This window comes from Nicotiana sylvestris, chromosome 8 (genome assembly GCF_000393655.2).
Source record: "Nicotiana sylvestris chromosome 8, ASM39365v2, whole genome shotgun sequence".
Classification (NCBI taxonomy): Eukaryota; Viridiplantae; Streptophyta; class Magnoliopsida; order Solanales; family Solanaceae; genus Nicotiana; species Nicotiana sylvestris.
In genome coordinates this window covers 82,551,066-82,568,546 of record NC_091064.1, presented here as the reverse complement: position 1 = coordinate 82,568,546, position 17,481 = coordinate 82,551,066, and positions in this window count along the sequence as shown.

Here is a 17,481-nt window from a genome sequence, read left to right as displayed (position 1 = left end):
TTTCTAATTCAAATAAATTCCCTGAGGTTTGACGACTACAAATCATCACTGTGCAATCTTTATATACCCTTATAACAATCACAGAATCTCCTATTGGAGTACATACCGCAAGTGGTTTACTTATCAATTCAGGTTCAACGCCAAACTTATTAGTCACAAAGGGTGTAACATATGATAATGTAGATCCCGGATCAATCTATGCATATACATCATAAAAAAACACAGACAATATACTTATAACAACATCCGGAGATGACTCAAGATCCTATCGACCTACTAGAGCATAGGTTCGATTTTGAGTACTACTAGAACTTGACACTGCACCTTTACCTCTACCATGACCTATTGACTGATGAAAACCTCGTGCTAGAGGTTGAACTGATGAGGAAGAACCAGACATAAATCCAATCGGCTGAGCCATACTACCCTCTCCTCTGTTAGGACAATCCTGCATCATATGGCTAGGTTGTCCACAAGAATAGCACGCATCAAAACCTCAACGGCACAGTCCAAAGTGTGCCTTACCACACCAATCACAACGAGGTGTTGGGGGTCTCGTCTAACTAGTATCTCTATGATATTGTGATCCTGATGCCCGTGAACTTTAACCTTGACCAGAATAGGTAAGCCGATCATACTGAGGCCCCTGAAACTGCGGAGGAGCACTAACTACAGGTGGCGCTAAACTCCTCGAAGATTGGGGCCTAATACTACCTCTGAAGTCATTAGAATACCCTGCAAATCTCGCCCTCTTATGTTGGCCCCTATCTTGATCCTTATCTTCCCTTTGCTAGCGCTTACGATCCTCTAGGGCCTGGGCATAAGCCTATATATGGGAAATAACCATGCCCTCCACCAAAGAGGCTATCGTGCACTCATTTTTTAGATGTGGTCCCAACCCGTTAATGAACAGATGCACCGTATCGCTCATCTCGGCCACCATATGGGGAGCATACCATGCTAAAGAATCAAACTGCATAAAATACTCTCGCACACTCATATTACCTTCTTGAAGGTTCAAGAGCTTATCAGCTCTAGCTCGTCATATCTCAACTGGCAAGTAGTGACGAAGGAAGGCGTCAAAAAATTCCTTCCACATAGCTGGAGGAGCGTTTGGAGCCCTAGATCTCTCTCGACTATCATACCAAAAACCTGCTAAATCCCGTAACCGATAAGAAGCCAACTCTACTCCCTCAGTATTACCTACATGCATAACCGGCAGTGTACGATGAACCCGATCAATACAAGTCTGTGGGTCCTTTTTGGGGTCTGATGCGGTAAACACTGGAGGATCTAGATTAATAAAATCATAAACTCTTACACTAACCGTTTTATTAGCAGCACCGACATTCTGCCTCTGAGCCTGAGAAGCTACCAAGCTAGTCAACAACTGCACCACACTCCACATATCCTGGTCTGTAGTGCCAGACGGAGGAACTGGAGGTGTTGAGTCCCTCCTAATATCCTCTGCAGGATACGGAGTAGATGAGGTATGAGACCGCATCTCACTCTGAGCCTCACTTTGGCCTACTCTGGCTGGGGGAACCTGATTGGTACCCTCTTCCGCAGTTGTATCAAGTTGTCTATTAATCGTTTGCTTCCTAGTTGAAGGCATCATTGAAAGAAAACAAGGTGAATATTAGAGATGAACACTTACGACTCAACTCTATGTACGATCTAGATTCAGGAAGAAGGTAACAACCCTAGATGTCATATAGCCTCCTAATTATAAATGTGGCGCGCTACACATCCATAATTAAGACTCTACTAGACATGGCTCATAGATAACCCCTACAACAGACTTGCTCTGATACCAAGTTTGTCACGACTCAAACTGGAGGGTCATGACTAGTACCCATGCCATACTTGTCGAGCATCAACGTACATTTTATCTAACCTTCTTTATTATCTTTAAGGGACAACGGGATCAATATAAATGGTAGACATGAATCATGAACGACTAACAATGAAAGATAATGGCATGAACATACATAACATGGGACGACAAGACTGTCATGAAACTATATATAAGGTACGAGCTGCCAAGCTGCCATGAGAGACTATACAACAAAAATCAGCCAACAAGGCAATCCAAACTATACCTGAGTTGACACCTATCTATGAGCCTCTAAAGGAACATAAGTGATGCAACATTGCCGGAACAAGGCCCTGACATACCCATAATGTCTATAACAAAAGTGCATACCAAGACCACGGCAAGTCCGGAGAAGGGATCTCGCCAATAATCGCTGAAACTAGACAACCTACTGTGGTGGGAGAGCTTCGCCTACCTATCTATCAGGACCTGCAGCACGACATGCAGCATCCACAAATAAAACGAGCGTCAGTACGAATAAATTATCGAGTATGTAAGGTAGGAAAGCATAAATAAGAACAGTAATGTTAACACGGATAGAGAATATACAACCTCTAACATTTGAGTACCTCTGAGGGCTACTGACATAAAATGCATGATACATATATATATATATATACATAAACCTTTCAAAAAAACATACGCCTTTGTGGCCATCATCATCATATCATACCTCGGCCATAATAGGCTCAGTAAAAACGTACTCGACCATCATAAGGCTCAGTAGAATCGTACCCGACCATGTGGAGCTCGAAAAAACTCAACTGATAAATGGTTTCACAATAGGTGTCGTACCCAGCCGACTATAGCGTGGCTCGGTAGAGTAAAATAGGTACATTTATGTAATGCATATTGGACTCATTGGAATCACATTCTGAACTTCGGAGTGACGTAAGGTCAGTATCCTCCATACACATTATTAAGACTAAATCTTCATCATGAATCTTATAAGAATTAGGAAGTACCAACAACATTGATAATATAAGAATAAGAGAAGCAACATTAACATCAACCGTTCCATAAGAAGGGAAACAACGTAAGTATTGCTAGCTTCTAAGAGTGGAGTATCTTTGGAAGCTCGTTCATTACATTATGTACAATCGGAGTCATGCAAAAGAAGGAAAGAGATAGCCTCACATACCATGTATATATTGCCCAACATCAAGCTATGCAATTGTCACGACTCTTTAGTCTACAACAAGAGAAATGACATTATCGTTATCGTTTAAGCGTTGTAACTATTATATATCGACCGCAACCTATCTTACAATGAAACGGACAACACCTCCCCTATTTATATGACTTCCCACAAGTTAAAACAATCACCAAACAACCCAAACAACATCAATAATAATCATATTAAGCCTCCCAAAATAGTCCACCAACCAATGACATTACTAACAAGACTTTCGATGGATATCTCTCAAGTTATAGCTTCAACAACTTAGCCGCAACTTGGATAATCTTAAATACATGTAGGTTAAGAGGTTCTTTACCTTTAAACAGAAATAACAACTCCAATTTTACCTTAATTGACCACAAAATATCCTTCTAATGCTGCCAAAAGAACAAGGAAGTGCAACTAGCAATCAATTAGGGTTTTTCGGCACTAGAATCACTTTAGAAGACTTGAAATCACCTAGGATTGATATTAAAAACTTGAGGGAGTATTTTACATAACATAAAACACTTTAAAAACCTCCCACATAAGCTGGAACAACACAAAAATCAGCAACAAGAAGAACAAGAAACTTACTAGCGCCACGGATTCCCGACACTTGATTTGTATTATTTGCCCTTTGTTTGGGTCTTGGATCATGAGATAGCCTTGAGAGAGTGTTTTTAGGGTTATAGGGTCTTAAGATACTAAAAATAATGAGTTAAAACAGGGTTGAGGCATCTTATATATATCTATATATCTCAACCAACTATGTGGGTCCCATAGAGAGCTGCTTGGCGCAGTCTCGCAAAAATGTGAATATCTATCTACTATGATGTCTTATCGACGAACGGCTTAATTAATTGGAAACTAGACTCATAAATATTAAATTTGTTAGATAGATCACCCTGTAAATCCAAGTAAATTGTGACAAAAGCTAAAGTTTAAGTAAAATTATGAATGTAAGTTGCGACAACTTTTGTCGGCCTTTGTGTCATAACTCGTGTAACTTCAAGACTTATGATACGGATATTATATGAGTTAAATTCCTTAAAACACGACCTCTTGAGAATACTAAGCACCTCTAGTTTTACCCAAAAATACGGGTTACAACATCCTTGATTCGTTAAGCGTCTAGTACTTGTTAACCACTCTTATACACCCTTGTATCATTTAAGACCAATAGTATTAACTTCTTATCATCTCAAATATAATCTCTTCTAGAATTTATGTCGACTAACATACAGAGTGATCTAACACATAGGAATATGGGTTGTAACATAAATGATTTACATGACCAAAAATGAGCATGTTGACTCTGATACCAATGTAATAAAACGAGTATAGGAGATTTACGGTAGTTCTCCAAAGCATAAGCAGATCAAGTGCAATAAGCTGGCTCAAATCACTACTCGTCAGGATTCCTCGGTTGGTGGATGGATCCCTATTTTCACAGTCTCTAAAGCCCTCTTGTTTAATACAGAGAACTGCTAACCCTAGCCACTCTCTTTTTGTGTATTAAGTTTCAAACACCCACAATGGTATTTATATGGACTATGCCTAGGGTTAGTGTTAGATTGCCTAATAGTCCATCTTATCAACTAGCACCCCTTATAAATGTACTAGACCCAAAAGGCTATATTCCAACAGTGTTTATGTATATGCTTCGAATAAGAATCTATTATATAAGCTATTAAAAGATAAGCACATAAGATGCATGAAAGTTAGATGATAAGCTTGAGAATGAGCTTAAAAGTATAAGAGCAATATGAGATGAGCTCCCTAGCATGGTGGAATTATGCCATTAGATCCCAATAGCTAATCAGTTAGTGAAAGACTGTTGTTGTAAGACAAAGCAAATGCAAACCCTAGCTGGTACGGATGATTTTACACCAAGTGCAAACTCACAACTGATAGGGGTGTTGTTAGATTGTCATGAACATGTGAGTTTATACCTAGCTAACAGTGACGTTGTCATATTGCCTTTATGATGACAGTTTGAATGTGATAGTATGTTAAAAAAAACTAAGATAAAAGTAACATGAAATGTATAAAGATAAAAGTAATATGAAATGTCAGTTTTACGGATACAAATACAAGCTGAGTCTCATATGTAAGTTACAAGTATTTTAACGACCCGATCAGTCGTTTGAGTATTTTCATATCATTCGGTGGTTTGAGGCCTTGAGTAGTTTCATATGATATATTATGACTTGCGTGTAATGGTCGATTTTGGTTTTCGAGTGGTTCAGGATTGATTTTGAAGAATGATTTCACAATCTGGAAGCCTTAAGTTGGAAGTGTTTTTGGATTTTGTGAATTTTCCTTTGGATAAGGGTTTGTATGGTTCCTTTATATCCGGATGGTGATTTTGGACTTAGGCATAAGTCCGAATTTGCATTTGGATGTTTCTAGAAGGTTTTGGCTCTAATCGGAGAAAGTTGGCAATTTAAATATTTAGAAAGTTCATAGGTTTGTCCGGGAGTTGGCTTCGATGTTATCAGGTTTGGATTGTTGTTCCAGGAGTTGCAATAGGTTCGGATTGTCATTTGAAACTTGTGTGCAAAAATTGATATGATTCCAAGATGTTTAGACGTGTTCGGCGTAATTTTGGATTTTAAAATTTTGAAATAGTTTATTAAACTTGATTTGAGGTGTGATTCATGATTTTGATGTTATTATGTGATATTTGAGGCCTCAACTAGGTCCGTGTTATGTTTCGATACTTGTTGGTATGTTCGTACGGGGTCCTGGAGGGCCACGGGTGAGTTTTGTGTGTTCGGAGAAGTTCTTGAGTGAAAGGGGGTTGCACCAGTTATCAGACGCTTGTCCACAACCTCGTGTCGTAAGAACTCAGATGAGGCCTCAGATAAGCTCATTCAAAGTCGCGCGTCACACCAAATTAGACGAGCTACACTAGTGCTGAAATTTCAGCTTATTCTATTTATGCCTTATTTCGTACATAGAATTCATTATACCATTTTGGGAGCTAGGGAGCTCGGATTGAGGCGATGTTTTACCTAAAATGATAGGTTAAGTGATTCTCACTCAAATTTATGATTATTATATAAATCTATCATTAATTTTGGCTCTCTAAAACAAGGAATCTTAAAGAAGAAAAGAGGGTTTTGTGAAAGATAAGAAAGTGAGTAATTGAGTTTGGAACATCGATTCGGAGTCGGACTTTGATGAAAGTTGCAGGTGGGACTCGTATTCGAATGCGTTATCAGAATTTGTGAGTTTTGATGGGTTCTAGGATGCGGGCCCGGATTGACTTTTTGGTTGACTTTGAGTATTTGGTTGAAGATTCGATCTTTATCATTTGGATTTAATTCCTATGACATTATTTGATGTTATTTTTTGCTAGATATGAGCCGTTCGGGGGTCGATTCGCGCAGAAAAGCATTTCTAAAGTATTGTTTTTGTTTGTTTGAGTTAAGTGTCTTGCCTAGCTTTGGTTGAGGACATTTTTTCTACCAAATGGTATTATTTTCTACATGCGGGGATGATTTATAACTGAGGTAACGAGCATATATACATGTGTCATGGGTATTCATGCTCATGGTAGATTCTAGCCTACTCGATGCATTATTTGATTGTGTGTTCTACTTGATTTTATATATTATCCCATCAATTGACAACATGAGCACAATAAACCATGATAGAGAGATGTTGAGGCTATTGGTACCTTATGTTGAACATGATGAGCAAATCTTGAGAGTTATGCTACGCTCGCCTCGTAAGTAGATACTCGTATGTTATGAATACACATTCGTACTTGTTCTTGTGTTGAGTCTTGGTTGGGACATGTGCACTATGTGACACATATGTGATCCTTGTATGACTACTTGGACTTGGTTGCTATAATTGATTTAGCCGTAGCCATATTTTATTAGTATTTTTATTGTTAACATGTCCTTGTGCATTTTATTGATGAGTTATGAGGATATGCCTCTTGTTGATAAATTGTTATCTTGCATTGTTGTAATGACTGTGGAACGTGTGGACATGTTGTGTGGGTTAATTGTTATTGTGTGGAAATAAGGGTGGCATTTCACTAAATGATACGTGTGGCTACTGTGATATTGTCAAGGCGGAGTGATATAGGTGGCTATAGTGATATTGTTAGGGCAGAGTGATATGGGTGACTATTGTGATATTGTTCGGGCAGAGCGATACGAATGGCTATTATGGTATTTTCAGGGCGGAGTGATACGTGTGGCTATTATAATTTTGTCAGGGCGGAGTGATACGTGTGGCTGTTGTTATTGTAATTTTTTTGTGGGCATGAGATGCCACATATTTGTGTTTCTATTTGATGGCTTGTTGTCAAAACTAGTATTGCCTTGATACAAGTGAATTCGTTATGAGTTGTCATGCATTTTACATATGTTACGTTGCACCTAACATATTAATCTATGCCTTTGTGGTTATTTGATGATTTGGTTGCCAGGATGAGATTACTTGAGTTGAGTTGACATCTCATGTTTTGTTGAGCGGTTGCTAGCGTAACGGATTTGATGTGAAAAGGAAGTTGTCATCATGCATTGATAAATTTGATTCTAGAAAGATTCTCTCGAACGTGTTATTTGAAAATTGGGACGGAAGTTGTTACATCCCGCATTTAGTACGTTAAAGTTTCATCATAAGTTAATCAATGTAGACTCGGGAATGAGATTATTTTGAGATCATAAGCATTTATGCTATTTGTAACAAGTGTCAAGTAAGTGTCATAAAGGTCAGATGGTTAACGAATTGAAGAAATTGAGTATCGTCGAAGTTTGTTATTTTGGGATAAAATATGATCTGAGCTATAATACCCGACATTTATGGACTAGTACCATACAAGGTGCTTTATGACCGTAATAATATGAAGTATAAAGTGTATTAAGATAAGTAAAATTTTAAGTAATTTGAAATAATTCTTAATTAGGTGAGAAATTGATTAATTAACGGGTAACGGGACATTACCTAATTAATAAATAAATTATAAGATAATATTAAGAACCCCACACGTGGCAACACCACCATAATCTTAGGACTGACTCTTAAAGTCATTTGTCCATGTCGCAACTTGTCTTAAGACTTAAATGGTACACATTTTTGCAAAAGGAAATCAGATATGTCCTAAGGACATAAAAAGGGTCATATATCCATTCCATTCATCTGATAACGTGAGAATTCAAAATTTTGGAGGAATTCAAATGTTTGACATTCTATAGCGTCTTCAACGCTTCAAGACCCGGGATTTCCTAGCAACTTAATTAACGTGAGAATCGACTCAGGTATGTTAAGGCTAATCTTTCTTTCTTTTGGCATGATCCAAGTAACAATATGCAAATGTAATGACTAATTACGCATTCAGTCATTGTCGCTTTTGTTTTTTTTCACCCTTTCCCTCTTTTATCTAAAGTTAAAACCTTGTATTTAGTCATTTATATCCGTAAGAAGTTAAAGGTAATTAACTTGTTGTTAACTGCTCACTTTGGAAATAATGGTACTACTTCCTGTATTATGAGTTAGGAGTTAGGACAGTGATTGTGTGGACAATAGTAGCACCAGTGCTATGCAAAAATGACTTCACTAATAAGTAATTTTATTAATTTGAGTCATCATTTTAGAATTTGGTTTTCCCAAACTCTTGTCTCTTTTCCTGTTTTGTCTCGTGGTTAAGCAAATGATTTTACATGGATTATTTTATCTCAAATGACACCTCAACAACATCTGTGCGGACAAAGAAGTCATGAAAACACTGAACGGTGCCTTTCCTTTCTGAAGTGGCAGTTACATATTTACCACCGTACTACGGCCGGATGGGTAGTCATGTATATTTATTTACCATCGTGCTACGGCCGGTTGGGCAGACATGCATTTACTATCGGGCTACGGCTGGTCGGACAGTTACCACCAGTTGGGCAGTTATGTATTATTATTAACCACCGGTTGGGCAGTGCATTTACCACCGAGCTACGGCCGGTCGAGCAGTTACCATTCATCAGTTGGGCAGTTAACGCCACGAGAATGATATAATCAGAACTACTATATCGTACCTTTATTTATACATATGAATGGGTTTTATTCTACATGGTACGGCCCTCAGCGGCAAGTCAAAAGTTATAAGTTGACTCTTATCTCTCCCCGAGATAGTATCTTATTATTACTATGTTTCATTTCTGTCTTACATACGCGGTACATTCTTCGTACTGACGTCCCTTTTCCTAGGACGTTGTGTTTCATGCCACGCAGGTGTAGATAGGCAAAGTGAGGACCATCCACTGTAGGCTGCATCCATCTATCAGATTTTGGTTGGTGAGCTCCACATCTTCCTGGAGTATTGCCGAGTCATGTTCTATATATGTTACTTTGTTTTATGAAGATGTCGGGGACCCTGTCCCGACTTATATATTATGATCATGTTTTCTTAGAGGTTTTGCAAACAGTATCATGTGTATAGCTTTAGGTATGACATGTCAACGGCCTTGACGACCCCTATGTATCTATATAAATCTTTTTGAATTAGTTATGTGAGTTAAGTTCTAATATTGTTAATTACATATAAAGATGTGGCCTATCATGGACCGTGACGAGTTTTATAAATAAAAAAAGAGGAGAAAAGGGGATAAGGTACGTGGCACTCGGTTGAGTAGGCACCGGGTGCCAGTCGTGGCCCTCTGATTTGGGTCGTAACAAAAGTGGTATCAGAGCAGTTTTGTCCTAGGGTTGTCTGCAAACCGTGTCTAGTAGAGTCTTGCTTATAAATTTGTTGTGCATCACGTTGTATAAACAAGAAACTACAGGGCAATTAGGGACCGGTTATCCTTCCTTCTTGATATTAGATCGTGCAATAGAGCAGAGTCATAGGGAATAAATCCCTTGACCTTTGACTTGTTTTATATATGCAACAATGCCTATGACCAGGAAAGCTACGGCTAGTCAAAAAGGTAAAGTAGTGGCAGATGAGGGCATGAGTAGAGTACCAATCTCTAGTGATGCCCCTAGGGGAAATACGACACCCTCGCATAGTTCTCCGATTTTGCCAGCACCCGAGGAGATGAGGAGGAACTCAGTACCTCCACCTATTGTTCAGGATAAGGATATAGATATGCGGAGTGCAGTACAGTTGTTGACTAGATTGGTAGCCGCTCAGGCTCAGCGCCAGGTAGGTATAGGTGTTGGTTACGTTGACAGGGCTATTAGCGCGAGAGTTCGAGACTTCATCAACTTGGACCCTCCAGTGTTTACCGGAACCAACAAGGATGAGGACCCACAAAACTTTAGTGATAGGATGCAGAGGACATTGAGGGTGATGCATACATCAGACACTGAATCAGTAGAGTTGGCTTCTTACCGATTGCAAGATGTTGCGGTTCAGTGGTATGAAACTTAGGAATTGTCTCGAGGGAAAAATGCATCTCCAGCGGTATGGGAAGAGTTCTCAAGGGCTTTCTTACATCATTACTTACCGTCAGAGATTCATCAGGCAAAGGTAGACAGGTTCTTGGCTCTTAAACAAGGGAATATGAGTGTGTGGGAGTATAGTCTCCAGTTTGATTCCTTGGCGAGGTATGCCCCCTCGATTATGGCTAAAATAAGTGACCGAGTACATCAGTTTGTAGTAGGACTTGGGCCGCACCTGATAAATGAATTCTCCACGGCCGCTCTGCTCGATGGTATGGATATTTCCCGCATCCAGGCTTATGCTCAGAATTTGGAGGATCGAAAACGACAACAATATGAGAATCGTGATGAGGGTCAAGGTAAGAAGGCCAGATCTACTAGGCGACCTGAGGATTTTTCGGGTGATCCTATGTCACCATATCCTGTTGAAAGTGTCTGACAGTTGCAGAAGCCGTATTATGAGGGATCTGTCTATTCTGAGTCAGGTTAGGGCTCAAAAATTTCGGATTTTCAGAATCGGAGGGATTCAGCGCAAATGAGGGCGCCCCCTCCGCAGTGCAGTCAATGCGGTAGAGCTCATTCTGGACAATGTCGTCAAGGGTCTAATGTATGCTATACCTACGGAGACCCTAGTCATTATATGAGGGATTGTCCTATAAATGGCAGAAGCGGGATGGTTCAGCCCACCAGATCTATAACAGTCTCCTCCTCTTCAGTACGCCCTCAAGAGCGAGGCCCTCAAGCATCAACTAGTAGATGTAGAGGTAGGGGTAGAGCATCTAGCTCCGGCGGTAGTCAGAACCGCATATATGCTTTGGCAGGTCATCAGGACCCAGAGGCTACACAGGATGATATGTCAGGTACTGTGACTATGAGTAATTGTTCGATCTTACTAACGCAAATTATCCAGTTAATATGATTAAAATAAGATTGAGTTGGCATTACGTATGAAGGGTTAAGGAAAACCAAGGCTAGCTTGAAAGCAAAGTTCGAAACCGGTTATTAAGATTACAACTAGTAGGTGTCAGCGCCTAGAAGATAGATTAACAGAATCGTAGGTGCTATGAATGGATTAGGAAGTAGTTTTAGGAAAGGACGACGTCCTGACCCTGTGTGAGCCTGATAATTGTTTCATTGGAGTATAGCCCGGGAAGATCTATACATTTAAAATTGATGAGTATATATCTACATCTTGCAAGTTTAAATATTCGGGGACGAATGTTTCTAAGGGGGAAGAATGTTACATCCCGCATTTAGTACGTTAAAGTTTTGTTATAAGTTAATAATGTAGACTCGGGAATGAGATTATTTTGAGATCATAACATTTATGCTATTTGTAACAAGTGTCAAGTAACTGTTATAAAGGTCATAGGGTTAACGAATTGAAGAAATTGAGTATCGCCGAAGTTTGTTATTTTGGGATAAAATATGGTCCGAGTTATAATACCCGACATTTATGGACTAGTATCATACAAGGTGCTTTATGACCGTGATAATATGAAGTATAAAGTGTATTAAGATAAGTAGAATTTTAAGTAATTTGAGATAATTCTTAATTATGTGGGAAATTGATTAATTTATCGGGTAACGAGACATTACCTAATTAATAAATGAATTATAAGATAATATTAAGAACCCCCACGTGGCAACACCACCATAATCTTAGGAATGACTCTTAAAGTCATTTGTCTATGTGGCAACTTGTCTTAAGACTTAAATGATACACCTTTTTGCAAAAGAAAATTAGATATGTCTTAAGGACATAAAAAGGGTCATATATCCATTCCATTCATTTGATAACGTGAGAATTCAAGAATTTGGAGGAATTCAAATGTTTAACATTCTATAGCGTTTTCAACGCTTCAAGACCCGGGATTTCAGAACAACTTAATTAATGTGAGATTTTGCAACATTAAGGGAGTACGGTATAATCTCTTTCAAGAGAATCGATTCAAGTATGTTAAGGCTAATCCTTCCTTTTTTAGGCATGATCCAAGCAACGATATGCAAATGTAATGACTAATTACGCATTTAGTCATTGTCGCTTTTGTTTTTTTTTAATCCTTTCCCTCTTTTATCTAAAGTTAAAACCTTGTATTTAGTCATTTATATCCGTAAGAAGTTAAAGGTAATTAACTCGTTATTAATTGCTCACTTTGGAAATAATGGTACTACTTCCTGTATTATGAGTTAGGAGTTAGGATACAGTGATTGTGTGGACGATAGTAGCACCAGTGCTATGCAAAAATGACTTCACTAATAAGTAATTTTATTAATTTGAGTCATCATTTAAGAATTTTTTTTTCCCAAACTCTTGTATATTTTCCTGTTTGGTCTCGTGGTTAAGCAAATGATTTTACTTGGCTTATTTTATCTCAAATGACACCTCAACGACATCTCTATGGACAAAAAAGTCATGAAAACACTGAACAGTGCCTTTCCTTTCTGAAGTGGCAGTTACATATTTACTATCTTGCTACGGCCGGTTGGGCAGTCATGCATATTTATTTATCATCGTGCTACGGTCGGTTGGGCAGACATGCATTTACTATCGGGCTACGATCGGTCAGGCAGTTATTTACCACCGGTTGGGTAGTGCTTTTACCACCGAGCTACGGCCGGTCGGGCAGTTACTACTCATCAATTGGGTAGTTAACGCCACGAGAATGATATAATCAGAACTACTATATCGTAGTTTTATTTATATATACGAATGGGTTTTATTCTACATGGTACGGCCCTCAACGGCAAGTCAAAAGTTATAAGTTGACTCTTATCTCTCCCCGAGATAGTATCTTATTATTACTACGTTTCATTTCTGTCTTACATACTCGATACATTCTTCGTACTAACGTCCCTTTTCCTGGGACGCTGTGTTTCATGCCATGCAGGTATAGATAGGCGAGGTGAGGACCATCCACTGTAGGCTGCCTCCATATATCAGCTTTTGGTTGGTGAGCTCCACATCTTCCTGGAGTATTACCGAGTCATGTTCTTTATATTTTACTTTGTTTTATGAAGATGTCGGGGACCCTGTCCCGACTTATATATTATGATCATGTTTTCTTAGAGGTTTTGCAGACAGTGTCCTGTGTATAGCTTTAGGTATGACATGTCAACGGCCTTGACGACCCCTATGTATCTATATAAATCTTTTTGAATTAGTTATGTGAGTTAAGTTCTAATATTATTAATTACATATATAAATGTGGCCTATCATGGCCCGTGACGAGTTTTATAATTAAAAAAAAAAAGGAGAAAAGGGGATAAGTTACATGGCACTAGGTTGAGTAGGCATCGGGTGCCAGTCGTGGCCCTCTGATTTGGGTCGTGACAGAAGCGGATCTTGTTGGGTACCTTTACTATTGATACTCTTTATTTCGTAACTATCTGTCTAGAATATTTTATTTGTGTTATACATATGATTGAGATGCACAGGTTCTGCAAAGTGAGCATCTTTCAACTTAAAAACATCGTCACTACTTCTCTGAGGTTAGTCAAGATACTTACTAAGTATATGAGATCGGTTGTACTTGTTACACCCCATGTTTTTGTACTTAAGAGTACGTCTTAAGTCAATTGATGTAAGCTCAAAAATGAGATCATCTTTTAAGTACATAAAGTAAGTTAATCATGTTACCATGGAGGTTACAAATATTTAAGATCAGGAATACCAAGTACCAAGAGGGTTGGAAGGGTTAGAAGTTAAACGAATTGAAAAAAATAAGTTTCGTCAAAAGTCGACATGTGGGGAATATTATAACATATACTTTTGGGGTGTGAATATGGTGCTTAAAATTATAAGGAGATTATGTTATGAGTTATTTTAGTCGTATGATAGACGTGCGTTATGTATTGAAGTCAAGCGAGTTGTGGAACAAAAATTGGAAAAGGTCATCACAAGTTACATTCATAAATGTGTTGAAACTTAGGTAAAATATAGCTGAGCTTTTCTACCAATATACTTGGAATTAGGGGATGATCTACCTAAAAAATTGTATATCTACGAGTGTAGTTTCTAACGCATTAAACCGTTAGTCGATACAACATAGAAGTAGAAAGATATTTGCAGTTTTGCGAGACTGCGCAAACTGCATAGGTGACAAGTAGGTGTGTCACTAAAGCTTTTTGAGCAATACATTTCATGTGTTATATGAGGTCTTTTGGTACATATTATATACCAAATTGAAAGTCTTGGAATTTTGTTTCTAGCTCTCTTAACTATTCGTTCATATGATATCCGGATAAAAAGATATAAGCGTCGGAAGAATGGCCAATGTTAGGGTTCCAAGCTAGCACCTCTTTGACTTTTCAAAAGTTGATATATTTAGTGTTCTAAATCGTTTTCTCTTCAGTTTTCATAGAAAACGACCAGGGAACCCCCAAAAACTTACCCTTAAGCTCTTTACAAGGGTTCCAAAGAATATTAACATCCCAGGTACGAAATCAAGAAGTGATAACATTAGAACGATCTCTACGACGTAAGTATCGCTATATCGCCTCTCTTTTTATTTGTAGTTTGAGTTTCGGAATGTACGTCATAGTTAAGAAAACTCCTAATTTCTTTATTTAAGCTTTTAAATATCAAGGAAGGTTGATAAATTTGTTTCCTAATAGTTAGAACTCACGGGACGATAATCGAAAGCTGTGAGTTCGATTTATTTCAGTTTTAGTGGACTGTTTTGTAGTCCACTCATTTTGGCCTCTTGTGCTAATGTTTATGGAGTTTTGGAGGAGAAAGAGTATGGAGAAACACCACATAATGACGGAATGGTGGACTGATCATTCGTCGTTACAATATTTTTGGTTGTTTGGCACTACTTTGGTTGTTATTTTATGTATAAAGTGATTAGGGTATGTAGGTTGTTTTGTGGTATATTGTGATGGAGATAAGGTTGGAAATAATGCGTACATGTTATTATTATTGTGTTCTTGTTGTTGTTGGTACATGGTATTTGAGGAGGGCCTTGTTATAGAGGAGATGCTTCCAAATTTACGTAAACGAGCTAATAGTTTAAGTTGCGGACTTAGCCTTTACTCAGCACTGATTTTGAATCTCCTTATGTTGTGGTAGATTGAGTTGAGTTGTTTGAAGAATTTCTTGGAAATTATTAAGGACTCAGCAGAGCTAAGGTATGTTAAGGCTAAACCTTTCCTTCATTTTAGCATGATCCCGTAACTACATACGTTTGATAACGAGGCATAAAGAGAAGTTCTTATTCCTGAATTTATGTACATTATCCTATTCTCATAAGCTATAGTATTCTCCCTTATCGGGACTTCATATTCAGTTTAGTTTTGTCTTCTTTTAGCCAAGAGAGCGGATAGTCTATATATATACAGTATTACAGTATTTTACCACCATCGACCTATAATCGATGGGCAGGCCCCTATTGGGCAACCTCTTATCAGATGGTAAGTTATATACCGAGCCTACTGTGGACGAGAGCCTATGAGCAAGCCCAGAATGGCCGAGATACAGAGCCTAGTATGGCCGAACGCCTATGAGCGAGCCTACTACGGCAGAGCTATTAAACATACCGAGCCTTATATGGCCAGACAGCTATTTTACTTAATATATTGAGAAAGATGAGTCAGTATCAGCAGGTAAACATATTTTCAAATTATATTTGACTCCCAAGTACGTTCAGTTATTTTATTATTAGTTCAGTTTCAGCTTTCAGTTATTTTGTTGCCTTACATACTCAGTACATTATATCGTACTGATGTCCCTTTTGTTGGGGAAGCTGCATTTCATGTATGCAGGTCCTGATAGACAGCTGGATAAACCTTTCCAGTAGACAAAGATAAACAGCAGCTTGGTTGGTAAGCTCCACTTCCTCTGAGTTATCAGGTCTATACCTTGGAGTCCATTTTATATATATAAGTTTGATGGGTAGGTCGAGGCCTTGTCCCAACCATGATACAATTCAGTTATCCCTACAGGCTTGTAGATGAGTCCTGTACATTTTTTATATCAGTGTTGTGGCTTTACCAGCCTTATGTAGATGTTTAGTGTGGTATTGCTAGTTGTAGACGTTATTTTCAGATGATTCAGAATATGGCCTTCGGCATAAGTTGAGGGTTACCCCTGCAGAGTTCACAGTTACAGAGTGGTACGCTCGGGCCAAGTATGGCACCGGGTGCCGGCCACGCCTCTTCAGGTTTGGAGTGTAACAGTACTCATACTATACTTCTATACCTTGTGTGCAGATTCTGGAGCTGAGTAGCTGTGAAGACGAGGCTCTACACTGGAGACGTACCAGCGTACCAGATTCATGCTAACTTTTTGTTTAGTATAGCTTAGGATTTCATTTCTGCTTATGTAACTTTCAAACAGATATTATATTTATTTCTCACGTCAATTTTGCAAATCCAAATCATAGTGGCTCATGACTTGTACTACCAGTCCTTAGGATAGTTATATTGAATTCTCTTGCAGTGTTTATTAAATATATTGCTGATTTCTCAATTCGGTAGTAACTTATACTATTTGGCTTACTTAGCGGATTGAGTTAGGTGTCATCACGACTTAGTGAGGTTTTTTATCGTGACAAGTATCTATGCATATATATTCCTGTATGTATTGCATGGCATGAACCTTATACCAAATTCTATCTTGGATTAAGTTACCATCCAATGATAAGTAGACTCGACCATATATTTCATGCTTTCAGCTACAGATACAGAATCAAAGACAAAGTAAAGATACTTGAGCTTAAATTCGAGTAAGCCCCATACTTATTTCGTGGGTGCCTTTTATGTTATGTAAGCGTTTGATTTTTTTTTCTTCTAGACATTAGCGTTTATCTTTTCTTCTAGACATCGATTTGTGCTATAATTTCTATAGTTGTGCTCCATGTCACTCATAGAAGTTCATGTCACGTTTACTCTGGATATTGAAGTTTATAGTATAAAAGTTGCACATAATGATAATTGATGTAAAAATACATAAGTACTGATTTTGTTATATTTAATAAAAGATATATATCATTCACTTTAATGCTTTATTGCTTTGGTGCATGTAACATGTCGATAACTATGTTCC